The following is a 16,902-nucleotide window of genomic DNA, read 5'->3' as shown; positions in this document are numbered from 1 at the left end:
CTTGGGTTGGGAAGTTCCTCTGGATGAGGAAATGGCAACGTACTCCTGTATTCTGGCCTGGGAAATCCTGTAGACAGAGGAGCCTGAGCCTCGTGGGCTACAGTCCATGGGGTTGCAAAGAATCAAACACGGCTGAGCACACACGAACACACTGTGCAAATCACCTTGTGGGAGCTGTGTGTGGGTAAGAAAACTGGGAAAGAGCCTGAATGTGACATCTGAGTCAATGCATTGCTGAACAGAACCAAATACATGAGACACCAGAACCATCCATAAACTGAGGAAATAAAAGTTTGGAGCCAGAGTTAACTGCCTAGGTATTTAAGGAAACCAGCCACAAGCCTTGGAATTGGAGAACTTATTTCATTCCACATAGACCTCAAGGGACAGGGAGACCCCTGGATTAAAACAACCAGGGACTCCTCTTACTTGTTACCCCAGTTCTGGTTTAGGTTGCAGCTCATCCTTTCAGCAATGTGGAATTTGGGGTCTGAAAGATTGAGGAAAATGGGGAAAGAAAAGAAGGAATGAGCGACTCTTTTCTTTTATCATCAGATAAACTCAACCTCACCAAAATGTCCCTTCCTCCTCGTCTTCGAAGACAGAACATAGCAATTTAGTGATTAAAAGTCTTTTGGGGAAACGTACTCTATAAATAAGCAGCGTATCCTTTGCAGTTATAATTGTTAGTTAAAGTAAATGCCACATGGTTTTCTTGATTTTATTTGATTACTCAAACAGATTTTTGCCACTTGGAAATTTCTTCAGAGTATGAATTGCATTACTGTTTTCAGCTCCCTACCTAGGGAGGACAGTCCTATGAAAATCTTTGATGATGACTCATGAGTGACCTGCCACGAGAAAAATATCTGATATTAAGAGTACTATTCTGTACATTTGTGTAATCTTAGAACACTGCAGGAGGAAGGAAACGGTTGCCCAGTCAGACATAAATTGTTAGAATAAATATATAAGCTAGGTCTCTTCATTTTCACAGAGCTCAATAGGCTGAAGCATGCTTTATACAAGGTTATGTTACAAGTGTGGACACATTAGCGTTTCACGGCTGCCAATGGCTCCTGTTTTCATTGGAACAACCCTGATTCTTCCCAGAAAGAGAGTTTGCAAACTTTCTTGCCAAAATTCGGTCAACTCATAACTCAACACACACTAACACATTCACTCTATTTCCACTGGCCTCGGAATTCAGAACATGCAGGGCCAATTGGACTGACCACTTACATCCAGAGTAGCTTTATTGATTATAACTAAAGTATTGTTGTTTAAGATTTTCTTTTTTTTTTTTTTTTGATGTGGACCATTTTAAAGTCTTTATTGAATTTGTTACAATATTGCTTCTTCTTCTTTTTTTTAATGTTTTGGTTTTTTGATCCTGAGGCATGTGGTATCTTAGCTCCCTCACCTGGGATCAAACCCACATCCCCTGCATTGTAAGGCAAAGTCTTTATCACTGGACCACCAGGGAAGTCCCAACTAAGGTGTTTTAAGGCAGGAAATTTGTGGTAATATGCTATGGCAGTAGAAAACTAATGCAATGGGTAATTCTGGTTATCTTTCCTGGGGGATTTTGAAAGAAAGGGAGTTTGATATTTCCCAAATTTTATATACAGACACCTCATTTTATTGTGCTTCAGTTTATTATGTTTTGCAGATATGGCATTTTTTTATATATTGAAGGTTTGTGGTAACCCTGCATTGTCCAACAATAGTTTGCAATTTTTGGCAAGAAAGTATTTTTAAATTAAAGTATGTCCACTATGTTTTTTAGACGGAATTCTAATTTACATTAGAATAATGTAATTATTACATTATGTATTAAATTACATATTCTAATGTAAATTTAACTTTTATATGCACTGGGAAACCAAAAAAAAATGTGTGACTTACTTTATTGCAATATTTGCTTTATTGTCTGGTCTAGAACTGAAACATCTCCAAGGTATACCCATGATGTATATACATTACTTTTATTTATTTATTTTTCACTGAGGTCCTTCTTTTTTAACTGGAGGATATTGTCTTACTATATTGTGTTGGATTCTGCCATACATCAACATGAATCAGCCACAGGTATAATGTGTATGTATGCATTACCTTCATAATCAGAAAAATATCGGGTTTGTTATTTTCTCCCAAAATACTAAAATGGTAATGAGAGCTGTGGTAGAAAGTTTTAAGCACTGAGGCTCAAACTGACAACACTCCGATCCTTAGAGTCTAGTGTCATTTATTGAGAAAATCAACTTATGAAGATTCATGAAACGAAAAGTGGCAGAGTTTATTTTAATCAAGAGCTCATAAACAAATAAAACTCAATTTATTAGACATTTATCGAGGACCTGTCGGGTATCAGGCACTATCTGGATCCATCAGGTGTATCTTTTTAACAGACTTCTTTAAAGCACAGAATATAACATTCTCTCTGCACAGGCCAGTGCACTGACGTATTTCCGGTGCCTGAGCTCTGGGCCTGGTGGCTGGGGTGGTGCTTCCAGGAGCCAGAGCTGCTGGGGGAGGAGGTTGTCAGACATGGCCAGGGGTGGATGGTCTTGGGACAGAGGAGGAGGTGATGGCACTGGCAGGAGAGGGGATAGCAGAGACGATGGACTATTTCATAATTCCTTAATTAGGACACTGAAAAGGCACCTCCAAGATATCCTTGTTTGTGGCAACGTGTTGATTTCCTTCCTTTCCTTTGGTAATTTCTGGCCAGGTCAGGAGGACCAAAGGGAAGCTAATGAGATGGCTGAAGGGAGAGGTAAAGTAACTACCTTTTTCTTCATTGTCTCTCAGCACCACAGCACGTTACACAAAGCTTTGTCTAATATAACTCCCCGTGTCTGTTTTCTCTCTCCAGGCACCGTTTGGTGGAAGGACACCATCAACCCCTCAGGCCCTCACACCTGAGCCCCACACGTTCAGTCCTCTGTCTCCAGGCTATTCCTTCAGCTTGGAATATCCTTCTCCCTATTTAAAAGTTATTTTATCCTTCAGAGCTGCTCAACTCCAATGCCAACGGCTTCTTGCGACAGTAAGTTAAACCATGTGCCAAGAACTTTGATATCCAGTATATTATTAGATCCATTCGATTTGAGCACTGTTTTCTCCTCTGACAGTATGTTTATTCGAACCTGGGATTGGTCAGCCTGTGGCTGTATAAAATCTCCCTTCAGTGGGTCTCTTACCTCTTTGCTCCCATAGCTCAAGGCCTAAGTATTATCATTGATTTTCCACCGCTTCATAATTAGCTACCATTTTACATATCTGCATTCTCCCTTCGGACCCCACTGGTGATACGTGTGTACAAAGAAAACACAAATATATTTACAGATTAGGGGTTTCTTCTCAAGTTTCTTCTCCTAATCATGAATTTTGACAGAGTCACAAGGTTTCAAAAAGGCTAGAATTTTCCCTCTGTGCTACCACTACCAATTAATGTAGAAAGTTCATTTATGTGTTACACACTGGAGTCAGGAAATGGTACTAAAATGATTTCTTGCTGCTACTATTTTGTGTAAAGCCTTGAACTAGCAAGACCTGTTGCTTAATGAAGTGGAGAAATGAACCTTGGAGAAATGACTCTAGGATTTCAAGGTAGAGTCATAGATAACATCACTGGAGGAAGTATAGGGAATTAATTAACTTCAATGACCAAGCAGAGACCACTCCCACCCCTACCAGCTGAACTTACTTTTCTCTTATAAAACATGTTGGGGAAGAGGGGATTGAGGATGACAGATTCTGGGAGGCTGATTTAACCTGTTGGCTCTAATATTCAGACAAATAAAAACAATGGAAGTACAAACCAGATTTGAGACTCTGCATGCAGTTACTAAAGAGATTCGCTTTGTGACCCCATGGACTACAGCCCACCAGGCTCCCCTGTCCATGGGATTTTCCAGGCAAGAATATCAGAGTGGGTTGTCATTTCCTTGCCCAGTAGATCTCCCTGACCCAGGGATTGAACCCACATCTCCTGTGTCTCCTGAATTGGCAGGCGGATTCTTTACCACTGTGCCACCTGGGAAATTAAAGAGATTCAAAGCCAATTAAAAACAGCACTGATATAAATGAAAACTATTAACATGTCAATTTCACACAAACATTTTCCGTCATTTGAAGAGCAAGGGGGTCTGATCATTCTTACAGGAAATAATTTGTAGGTGCCTTTCAGGAATGGCATCTCCCCAAATTATTTTGTTCATCTGCCACTAAGTGAGGCAAGACTCTAGAAACAAATATATGTTTACAAAATAAAAATTCTAACATAAGCAACACAAAGAGATAGCCCTTTTGTCAAGATATGTTTGTTTCCAAAGTTCAGGGTTAAATTCTACGCTTTGAAAAATTTCTCTTCCTCTTTCTCTCTTTGTGTGTATGTGTGTAAAAGTAAATATTTTTTCATTTATTTTGCCATATCATGTATTTTACAAAACTACATAAATATTTAAATTAGAAATAAAAAAGAGAATATATTTCCTCCAAAATAAAGCTTCCTCATACCAGATTTTTTTTTTTCTAAAACAAGTGTTTCCAGAAACAGAGACTTCTTTTTGTGGAATCGGTTTTTCCACTTGCAAATAAGATGAAGGAATGAATTAAAAAAGCCATTACTGTCTGTTGCTGGCTAGAGCAGAAAGTAGGAAAAAACAGTCATTTTTTTTTTCCTCTACACTCTCTCAGTGACCTCCTCTTCTCCATCAGGAAGGCATGATTATCCTGGCATCCATGTCCCTTGATCTCTGTGGTCAGAAGGAGGAGGTTGACAAAGACCTGGTGCTGAATTCTCTGGAACAACACATACTTAATCTTCAACTATAAAAGTAGAAAGGAAAGGCAATCACATATGAATACCACCATCTTTCTTCCCCAGTCTTTCTCTCTGAAATATATAACCAGTTATACACATGTTAGCCCTGGGCACATTTTAGAATAAGGAGGAAATTTTAAAGGAAAGGAAAATGAGAGTCCATTTTATGAACTCTAGATTCTTCTCACCCTTGCCAATGGCCAATTTTGTCATTTAGCAATTGTGTTACAATTTCAAAAATAAATGGTTTCCAAGAGTGTTGGTAGACCAGGATCCTTCTAGCTTTCATTTTAGAGGGAAAAAGAAAAATGGGGGAAAGGAAGGGGGAAGGAGTAGAGCAGGAGTAGGAAAGTTTGCAGCCGTATTCTTCAGGCTAATGTTTATTAACATAACTAGATTCCAAGTCACGGTTAACTAGCCAAGTCCTAATTATAATTTCGTGGAGCAAATTTAACCCCGTACAGCAGTAGTGCTCAAACCATCAGAATCACTACAGGATCTTGTTAACACACAGCTGGGCCCTACTCTCAGAATCAGACTTCCTTCCTGGCTCAATGGTGAAGAGCCTGTCTGCCAATGAAGAAAACACAAGTTCCATCCCTGGGCCGCAAAGAACCCCGGAGATGGAAATGGCAACCCACTCCAGCATTCTTGCCTGGGAAATCCCATAGACAGAGCAGCCTGGTGGGCTACAGTCCATGCGGTCATGAAAGAGTCGGACACGACTTAGTGACTAGAACAACGACAAACCTCGGAGTCTTGGATTCAGCAGGTTTGGAGCAGGGCCGAGCACCTGCCTTTCTAACAGGTCCCCAGGTGGTGATGATGTGGTTGGTCCAGGGGCCCCACTTTGAGAGCCGCTGTCCTTTCTCAGCAGCTATTTGCAATCCTGCCTTGCATCAGAAGATTCTTCTTAGAGGGTTTATAAAATCCTGATTCATAGGCCCTACCCTAGATCCACAAAAACAGAATATCAGGGGTAACTCTTGTCAAAGATAAATAAGTCTATATACCAGTTAAAGCAGTAAGGATAAAGAGTTTATTCAGTAATAACAACTGTAACAGGGAAGAGGGTCCCACGTGAATGGAAATCAACTTTGTTGAAACTAAAGGCAAGAGACTTTTTTTTTTGGTATGCATTTATATTTATTTAACACCAAAACATTTTGTACTGGGGTGTGGCCGATTAACAATGTTGTGGTCGCTTTAGGTGAACAGTGAAGGAACTCAGCCACCCATATACATGTATTCATTCTCCCCCAAAGTCCCATCCAGGCTAGCAGACTGAGCAGACTTAAGTGTTATACACTTGTTGGTTATCCATTTTAAATATAGCAGTGTATAGGTGACTTTCCCAGCTATCCCTTCCCCCTGGCAACCATAAATTCATTTTCGAAGTCTGTGAATCTCTTTCTGTTTTGTAAGTTCATTTGTATCATTTCTCTTTAGATTTCACACATAAGGGGTGTCCTGTGGAATTTCTCCTTCTCTGACTGACTGACTTCACTCGGTATCACACTCTCTAGGTCCGCCCATGTCGCTGCAAACGGCAGTAACACTCTTTCATTCTTCTTAATGGCTGAGTGATATTCCATTGCCTATATGTACCACATCTTCTTTATCCCAGTGTTCATTGCAGCACTGTTTACAATAGGCAAGACCTGGAAACAACCTAAGAGACTTCTTAAAGACATGGTATCATAGGGAAAGGAATCAAGTGGTATTAAGGGTCCACGTGACTAGGCCATTTGGGTTTGTTAATTGGTGCTTACCCAGGGGAGAAGCAAACTTCTCCTAGCTTTACAACAGGAGGTTGGGACATCCCTGGTGGCCTAGTGGTTAAGACGTCACCTTCCAATGCCAGGGGTGCTGGTTCAATCCCTGGTCAGGGAGCTCAGATCCCATATGCCTGCTGGCCAAAAAAACTATATATATATATATATATATATATATATATATATATATATATATATATATATATATATATATATAGTGAAAAACCAGCAATATTGTAACAAATCCAATTGTAGTTGTTTAGTGACTAAATCAAATCTGACTCTGTGTGACCCCATGGACTGTAGCCCACCAGGCTTCTCTGTCCATGGAATTTTCCAGGCAAGAATACTGGAGCGGGTTGCCATTTCCTGCTGCGGGGGATCTTCCCAACCCAGAGATCGAACCCAAGTCTTCTGCGTCTCTTGCATTGGCGGGCGGGTTCTTTACCAATGCAACTCCAGGGAAGCCCAACACATTCAATAGAGACTTGAAAAATGGTCCACATTAAAAAAAAAAAGCGGGGGGGTCTTAAAAAAAAAAAACAGGAGGCAGTGGTGCAAGTTGATGCCCTGAACCCACTAAAGTTCAGCCCTTACTCTCCCTAAAGGACTGGGAGCCAGATTGAGAGGTAGCTCCTTAAAAGTTTACATTTCAAAGAAAGATTCTTGAGATTCTCTTTTTTCCCCTCCTCATCCCCCTACCCACACTTTTTTTTTTTTTCCCCTTGAGATTCTTGAGAAAATAGTTCTGGGCGGTAGAGATTAATGGCTCAAAGTGGCAGTGAGAGGATTTATAATTGCAAGCTTCCTAAAGCAGGGCTTCCCTGGTGATTCAGATTATAAAGAATCTGCCTGCAATTCAGGAGACCTGGGTTCAATTCTTGGGTCAAGAAGATCTCATGGAGAAGAGGATGGCAACCAAGCCACTCCAATATTCTTGCCTGGAGAATTCCATGGACAGAGGAGCCTAGCAGTCCATGGGGTCACAAACAGTTGGACATGATTGAACAACTACACTTTTCCTAAAGTAACTGCTCTAAGAAGGGGTTTAGGGGATCTATCTGCCTATCACCAGTTTGAGTTGGAACAAACAGTAAATTGTCCTGGCAGCCCTGAGCTTGCTCAGGAAGGAATTTAAGGGGACACAGCCTTGAGTTTTTAGAAACTAGTGTAGTGTTTCTTCAGTTCTCTAGAATATGAGGTTGATGGGGTGGGAGAGGGCAAATCATTTATGCTGAGAGCCTGGTTAATAACAGGAATCAGAAGAGCCTGACTGGACTTTAGTCAAGGAAAGAATCTTTGTTAGTGTAGGCATCTGTACATTGAAACTGTGAAAACTGCCCATAGATGATATAATGACCAGGGTTGAAAGGCAATTTGTACAGTAAGGAGATTTACAATTCTAGATTAGAGGTAAGGTTTGCTTAAATGTATTTCTTTTACAAGTTGTTCCTAATACTTTACACAACTTCAGGGGTAATTGACAAACAGGAAAGATTTCTGCACTTCTCTATGGTGTGGACACATAGCATTTCAGAGCAGCTGCAGTCACCTTATATTTTATAAAGTAACATTTCAAGAAGTTCCAAGTAAAGGAAGATAAGGGACTGAGAAGTAACTGCCAAAAACACCCTGAACCTTTTTCCCAATATTTAAAAATATGTACTTAAGGACATGTGAACTAACTAACTGTGGAAGACCTAAGCCAAGCCCCTGTGCCTTCCAAGTCCACAGCCACTGCTACACATTCCCAGGGAAAATCAAACCAAATGACACCTGCTGGCTGCAGCATTTTTGTTCAGAGAAAATTATGTTTAAACAAAGAGTAAGTGTGGGGCTTCGCAGGTTTGGTGCTAGTGGTAAAGGACCCACCTTCTAGTGCAGGAGACCTAAGAGACGCAGGTTCAATACCTGGGTCAAGAAGATCCCCTGGAGAAGAGAATTGCAACACACTCCAATATTCTTGCCTGGAGAATCCCATGGACAGAGGAGCCTGGCGAGCTACAGTGCGTGGGGTCACAAAGAGTCAGACATGACTGAAGCAACTTAGCACACACGCGTGCAAAGAGCAAGCACAGTCTTGATTGGGATAAGAATTTCAAAGGACATGTAGGCTAAGAGGGCAATTTCTTTGATGATGGTGGGAGTGGAATTCTTTGTGGGATCTGCTGAGGACTGAATTGGGTCCTCCTGAAATTCATGTGTTGAAACTCTAACCTCCAATGTGACTATATGGAGATACAGCTTTAAGTGGTAATTAAGGTTGAATGTTAAGGTTAAAAGCAGAGACGTTACTTTGCTGACAGAGGTCCATATAGTCAAAGCTGTGGTTTTTCCAGTAGTTGTGTATAGATATGAGAGTTGGACCATGAAGAAATCTGAGTGCCAAAGAACTGATGCTTTTGAACTGTGGTGTTGGAGAAGACTGTTGAGAGTCCCTTGGACTGTAAGGAGATCAAACCAGTCAATCCTAAAGGAAATCAGTCCTGAATATTAATTGGAAGGACTGATGCTGAAATTGAAGCTCCAATACTTTGGTCACCTAATGCAAAGAGTTGATTCATTGGGAAAGACCCTGATGCTGGGAAAGATTGAAGGCAGGAGGAGAAGGGGACAATAGAGGATGAGATGGTTGGATGGCATCAGCAACTCGATGGACATGAGTTTGAGCAAGCTCTGGGAGTTGCTGATGGACAGGGAAGCCTGGCGTGCTACAGTCCATGGGGTCACAAAGAGTCAGATGCAACTGAGTGACTGAACTGAAGGGTGAGTGAGGTCATTAGGGTAGGATCCTAATCCAACAGGATTAAACAGGATTAATGGTTTTATAAGAAGAGAGAGAGGGAGAAAGAGGGAGAAAAGAAAAAAAGAAAGGAAGAAAGAAAGGAGAGAGGGGAAGATGTCTCCATGCTCACACACTGTGGAAAGGCTATGCGAAGAGAAGACACAGCAAAAAGGTGGCCACCTGTGAGCCAGGAAGAGGGTCGTCACCAGAAACCAAATCAGCCAGCACCTTAATCTTGGATTTCCATTTTCCAAAACTGTGAGGAATGGGTTTCTATGGTTTAAGCCACACAGTCTATGGTATTTTGTTACAGCAGCCTGAGCTAAGACAGGATCATTTGTTTGTTCATTCATTTATTCAACAACTGTCTCTCTTTTAGGCTCTGTGGAAATAAAGTCCCAGCCTTTGAGGAGCTTATGTTCTAAAAGGGGGCAAAAAAACCAACAAAAATTGAAGCAATACGTAGTGTGAGAAATGGTAACTTCCATGGGGAAAATAAAGGAAGAGTGAGAGGGACAGAGGAGTGGGAAGTGGCTGTTTCATGCAGTGTGGTCAGATAAAGCTCAAACAGAGACCGGAACCGGAAGTGAGCCTTGGATTCTCTGAAGGAAGAGGATCCTAAGCAGAGGATCAAGTGCAAAGATCTGGAAGCTGACAAGTTCAGGGAATAGCAAGCCAGCCAAGAAGAGCGGTTGAGTGGTGGTTGGGGGGAGGCGAGTTATGCACAGAGCCCAGTAGGTCTGCCTTAGGACTCTGCCTCTTACTCTGAGTAAAACAGGGTCCCACTGAAGGCTGTGACTGCAGGAGTGATGAGATTTGACTTCTATTTTAGGAGAATCATTCTTACTGCTGGGGAAATGGTGGTGGATGGGGAAAAGGCCATAAGCAGGGAGACTGGATGGAAGGTGGGGAGATGGGCTTACTCTTAAACTAAGAGATTTTACTTATTTTGGTTTGACTTTTGAAACAGCTAATGGATGCATGTCTTTAGGAGTCTTCAAAGATGATTTTGTTTGAATCTTGGGTTATTCAAATGAAGGAGACTATATATTTACACCCAGGACTTCCCAGGTGGTGCTAGTGGTAAAGAATCCACCTGACAATGTAGGAGACATGGGTTCAATCCCTGGGTTAGGAAGATTCCCTGGAGTAAGAAATGGCAACCCACTCCAGTATTCTTGCCTGGAAAATTCCATGAGCAGAAGAGCCTGGTGGGCTCCAGTCCAGGGGCCTCAAAGAATCGGACACAACTGAGTGATCGAGCACATGCATGCTAGCAAGCGCACATGCGCACACACACACACATACACTTACACCCAGGAGCTTGGATTTTCTTTTTTGACCTTTGGTCCTGGATCTTTCTAGGATTCCTTTTGGTTCTTCAGTAGACTTCACAAAGTCTGCTCACTGACCTTTCTCTATTCTGATGTATTATCAACTTGCCTAATATTGGAGGGCTGTTGGCACCATCTTCCTCCAGCTCCAGCTTTCCTTTGGCTGTATTTTCTCACGCTTGAAGGTACACATAAATCCCCTAGGAGGGTCTTTAATTAAAATGCTGGCTCTGATTTGATAGATCTGGGGTAGGTCACAAGGAGTCTGCATTTCTAGCCAGCTCCCAGTGCTACCTATCCTCAGACAATATGTTGAAGAGCAAAACACAATTCAAAGGATTTTACACACTTTAGATATTCTTTTTGTGAAGGAAAAAAATCAGACCAATGTATACATTTGAGGTAGTAGACAGATGGGCCCCAGGCTGAGCAGCTGTAGCTGGTCTGCCGATGCTTCAAGATGGGGTACCAGGAGCAGCATTGGCCCCACTTGGGTGCATTCTTGTGAATTTCCCCACCCAACACATGCACAGAGAAGGTCCTTAGTCTAGAAGAGGGACAAAAGGAGAGACAGGCCAGCAGGAATCCATCCTAGCTGAGAGATGTGTGCTCACACCAGGATCAAATGTGGAGACACTGGCCAGAGACAACCCAGAAACCTACCCCCAGGTAAGCAATCTAAGCCACCCCATTGGGTGCAACTCACTCGGAGCTCACCTATGTGTTCTTTCATATGTCTTTTGCTTTTTCCAAACATACTTCGCTGCTGATAAAAATTTTATCGTTTTCATAATCTTGGTCTCTTTGCTGAATTCCTTCTTCCAAGAAGATAAGAACCAAGGTCCTTATTCCAGCTTTTCGGTACTGGAATCACTATGAGAAATCTATTCTTCAGTATATTTCTATTGAGTGAGAATTTTTGGCCCCAATAAAGAAATCAAATTATTGTTTCTTCTTTTTCTAGGCAGGTTTTATAAAATACACAGGTATTCTTTGCAAAGAAGAGGGAATAACATTTATTTTTATAATAAGCAATGTATTTACAGGGTTCAAAATATAAAATACATAAAATGGTCATCAGTGGTATATTCCAACTCTCACTCCTGAATACTTAATTTTCCACTTCTATATTCTTCCAGAAACAGTCTAAGCAAATACTATAAGTAAATACACATGCATATGTGTGTATGTATATGTACAAACTTTTCCCCCATTTTTGCACAATTCATAGTGTATTAAGTCTACTATTCTGGCTTGCTTTTTTTACATCTAATATGTATTAGGTGTAATTTCATATCAGTACATTAAAAGCATTCTCATTCCTTATTATGGTTTTGGAATATGCCATTAGATGCATGTGCCATAGTTTATTTAACTAGTCTCAAAATGTAGCTTTAAATTAACATAATTGGAACTGACAACTCTAAAAACTGCAAATGAAAACAATTATAATTCAGTTTTCCAACCACAGAGGAAACATATTTATACACAAGATAAAGACTAAATTGTTCCTATAATAAATACAAATTTGTCTTAAGTATTTAAAAAACTTAAGAGATTTTACTTAGCTGCACATCAGCAGTGATATTTTGAAAAGAAAACAATTTTGACATCTTCTAGTATGTAAGGAATTCCTTTGGGATTATGAATAGTGTGTTAGGAAATTGCAGAAACTCTTTCGGTTTGAAAACAGCATAAATCACCAACATGAGCTTTGGAAGTAAGTGTTCCTGTTGTTGTTGTTTAATTGTTAAGTCGTGTCTGACTCTTTGCGACCCCATGAACCATAGCCTGCCAGGCTCCTCTGTCCATGGAATTCTCCAGGCAAGAATACTGGAGTGGGTTGCCATTTCCTTCTCTAAGAACACTGGAGTCAGTTGCCATTTCTTTCTCCAGGATATCTTCGCAACCCAAGTATCGAACCGGCATTTCCTGTTTGGTAGGCAGATTTTTTACCACTGAGCCACCTGGTGTTTCAAAAAATGTAATTGATTGCAGTGGAATTATTTATGCACTCCAAGAGTCTTTCTTACTTACAGGTGAGTGGGATCTTGTGTAATGATCCAAAAAATTCCATTCATGGCCTATCTGGATGATTGAGCCTCTTTTATTAACCAGACACCTGCCCTCACCAATCCTACTTACATATTTTTTTTTTTTTTTACTGCTTGATACAGCAAATCTGTTTCTTTCAGTTACCTAAAATATCTTTAGAATGTCATTTACCTCTATCTTCTCTCCAGTCGGTCCTGATTTAGTAGTCTCACTGAGGTAAAATTGATATTTGGTATTAAAAATAGAGGGCTTCCCCAAGGACTCAGCAGGTAAAGAATCCCCCTGCAATGCAGGAGACACAGCAGACTCAGATTCAATCCCTGGGTCAGGAAGATCCCCTGGAGAAGGAAATGGCAACCTACTCCAGTATTCTTGCTGGGAAATCCCATGGACAGAGGAGCCTGGCGGGCTATAGGCCAATAGGTCGCAAAGAATTGGACATAGCTGAGCGACTAAGAGGGCTTCTTAAATCATCATACGGTAAAACTGACTTTTTCCAGTGAGCATTTCTATAAATATGAACACATGTATGTACAGATGCATCTAATCACTATCATAATCAGAATACAGAACATTTTAACCACTGACATCCTCCTTCCCCCTGCAAAAGGAAACAAAATAAAATTAAAAACCTCCTTTGTGCTGTCCATATGTCCATAAACACATATTTTCACTCCAGTAGTTTTGTACTACTGTTTATTCATTTACTCAGTGAAAGAGATATGAGTTGTTTCCAATTTTTAGTGAGCATGAATAGAATTTCCATAAACGTGTGTGTTAGATATATGAGTGAAAGTCACTCAGTCATGTCTGACTCTGCGACCCCATGGACTATAGCCCACCAGGCTCCTCTGTCCATGGAATTCTCCAGGCAAGAATACTGGAGTGGGTAGCCATTCTCTTAGGGGATCTTCCCATCCTAGGGATCAAACCCAGGTCTCCCACATTACAGGCGGATTCTTTACCATCTGAGCCACCAGGGAAGCAAAAACATATGTGTACATGCTTTTTTTGTGGCTATTACTGTTAATCTCCCTTGGATAAATAGAGAGGGATTGCTGGGTCACAGGGTATGTGTTTAACTTTATAAGAAACTACCAAACTATTTCTCCAGAGTTGCTGTGTACATTTTGCATTTCTTACAGCAATGTGGGTTCAAATTCTTCCGTATGCTCTCTGGCACCTGATATTGTCAATGTTTTTTTAGTCATTTTAATAGCTGTGTAGTAGTATCTCATTGTGGTTTTAATTTGCATTAATGGTTAATTTGTGACTCTTTGGACTGTAGCCTGCCAGGCTCCTCTGTTAATCGGGTTTTTAAGGCAAGAATACTGGAGTGGGTGCCATTCCCTTCTCCAGGGGATCTTCCTGACCCAGGGATTAAACCTGAATTTTCTCTGTCTCCTGCATTGGAGTCATATTCTTTATCCGCTGAGCCATCAGGGAAGCCTTTTTATTATTTATTTATTTATTTATTTTAGGGAAGGAAGCCTTTTTAATGCTTATTTGCCATTGTATATCCTCTTTAGTGAAACGTCCAAGCTTTTTACCCATTTTTGAAAATTGGGTTGTTGTTTTTTTAGTAAGTTTCAGGAATTTTAAAAATATATATTCTGAAAAAAAATATATATTCTGAATACAAGTTACTTGTCAGATACGTGATTTTTCAAGCATTTCCTCCCATTTTGTAACTTGTCTTTGAGCAGTGTCTTTCACAGAGCAAATGTTTTAAACTTTGTCAAGTCCAATTTGTTAATTTTTTTCTTTTATAGATCACGCCTAACCTTAGCTCATGAAGATTTTATCCTATGTTTACTTCTGAAAGTTTAATAGCTTTATTATTTTACATTTAGGCCTATGACCTATTTTGAGTTTATTTATGTACAAAGTATGACCTTTAGGTTGAGGCTGTTTATTTCTCCCACATATGGAAGTCTTAATTTTTTCAACACTACTGATTGAAAACACTATCCTTTCTTCACTGAATTGTCTTTGAACCTTAGTCAAAAATCAACTGGCTATATTTCTATGAGTCTATATCTGGACTTTCTATTCTGTTCTGTGACCTGAATGTCTATCTTCTAGCCAGTGCTGTATGTCTTGATTATCACAACTTTATATTAAGACTTAATATTGGGTATTATGATTCACCCATTTCTATTCTTTAAAAAAATTTTTATTACTCTTCTAGTTACATTGCCTTCCCATATAAATCCTAGAATTCCAGCTTCTCTATAACTACAGATTTAGAATTACACTATACCTATAGACGACATCTTTACCATGTCTTTCAATCCATGAATATGATGTCTCCCCGTTTATTTAGATCTTCTCTGAGCTCTTTCATGAGCACTTCAGAATTTTCATCATAAGATCTTGTATTAAAAAAAAAAAAAAGATCTTGTATATTTTGTTAGATTTATAATTAAACATTTTATTTTTGCCTTTATCTTGAACAGTATTTTTAAAATTTTGGTTTCCAGTGTATATGAATAATATGTAAATATAAAATAGATTTTTATACATTGATTTTATATCCCAACCTCATTAAACTCAGTGATAAGTTCTAGATATATTTTGGTAGATTCCTTGGGATTTTCTGCATAGACAATTATGCTGACTGTTAATGAGGAAAGCTTGTTTCTTCCATTCTGTGTGCTGTTTCTTTCATTTTATTGTACTGGCTAGGACCTTCAGTGTGGTATTAAATAGGAGTAGTGAGAATGTATACCCTTGCCTTGTTTCCAATATTAGCATTCAGGTTTTCACTGTTGAATTTTTTCACATTTGAGTATGATGTTGACTATAGCTTTTTTAAAATTTTTTTTTCAAGGATATATATTTTTTCAATTTCCCTCATTATTCAATATTTATTGAGTAGTGACCATTTTTTTTTTAATTGGAGGGTCATAGTTGGCTTTTTTCAAAGGTGTCCTTAATCGAGTTGAGGATGCCTGCTCAGACTTTTTATCATGAATAACTGTTGAATGCTACCACTTGCTTTCCCCTGACCAGTTGATAAGATCATGTAGTTTTTATCTTTTCATCTGTCAGTGTGGTCAATTACATTGCTTGGTTTTCTAATATTGAACCTATATGCATTCTCAAGATGAACCCTTCCTATTGGTTGTGGTGAACTTCATATACTGCTGAATCTGATTTGCTAATATTTTGTTGAGGATTTTTACATCAATATTCATAAGGGATATGGTCTGTAGTTGCCTTTTTGTATTATTTTTATCTAGCTTTGGTTTCAGGCTCATGCTGGCCTTAAGATTTGAGAAGTGTTCCCCCCTTCTATATTTTGAAGGAGATAGACTTGATGTTATTTCTTCTTTAAATGTTTGATCGTTTCTATCAATTCTATAGTAAATTCTATCTGGACCTAGAAATTTCTTTTTTCAGAAGGCTTCAGATTACAGTTTCTTTAAAAGACAGGCTTTAAATAAAAATCCCCATGTAAAAATTTTCTTTAAAAACCTGACCTCCAGAAAATTAATTCTCACTTAGTAATTAATGTGTACTTGTTGTTGGCAGTTGTTTCAAAGGAAATAAAAGATATGGGTCTGCTTCCCAGGTGGTGCAATGGTAAAGAATCCACCTGCCAATGCAGGAGACATGGGTTCGATCCCTGGGTCAGGAAGATCCCCTGGAGAAGGAAATGGCAACCCACTCCAGTATTCTTGCCTGGAAAATCCCATGGACAGAGGAGCCTGGTGGGCTACAGTCCATGGGGTCACAAAGAATCAGACACGACTAAGCAACTGAGTAATTAATGTGTACTAGTTACTCAGAGTAGTTTCAAAGGAAAGGAAGATATGGGCCTACCTTAATATAATTATGGCACAGCATTGGTCAAAAAGCACTTTCAAATGGATTATTCAAATATGTGACTAAGAAGAAAGACAGGATAGAACAATGGATAAGAGCATGCATGAACTTGGGCAAGGGACAAGTTTATATTTGGTACAATTAACTTCTCTAATCATTTTTTCCTCATTTGTAAAAGAAGAATAATAACATGTACAAGGCTGAGTTATAAGAATTAAATGAGTTAATGCTTGTCAAGGGCTTCATACAAAGTAAACACCTAATAAGTAGTAGTTAACATTAATGTGACTT

Source organism: Cervus elaphus, chromosome 21 (genome assembly GCF_910594005.1).
Source record: "Cervus elaphus chromosome 21, mCerEla1.1, whole genome shotgun sequence".
NCBI classification, from domain to species: Eukaryota; Metazoa; Chordata; class Mammalia; order Artiodactyla; family Cervidae; genus Cervus; species Cervus elaphus.
The sequence above is the reverse complement of the archived record's forward strand: the minus strand, read 5'-3'. Positions refer to the sequence as shown.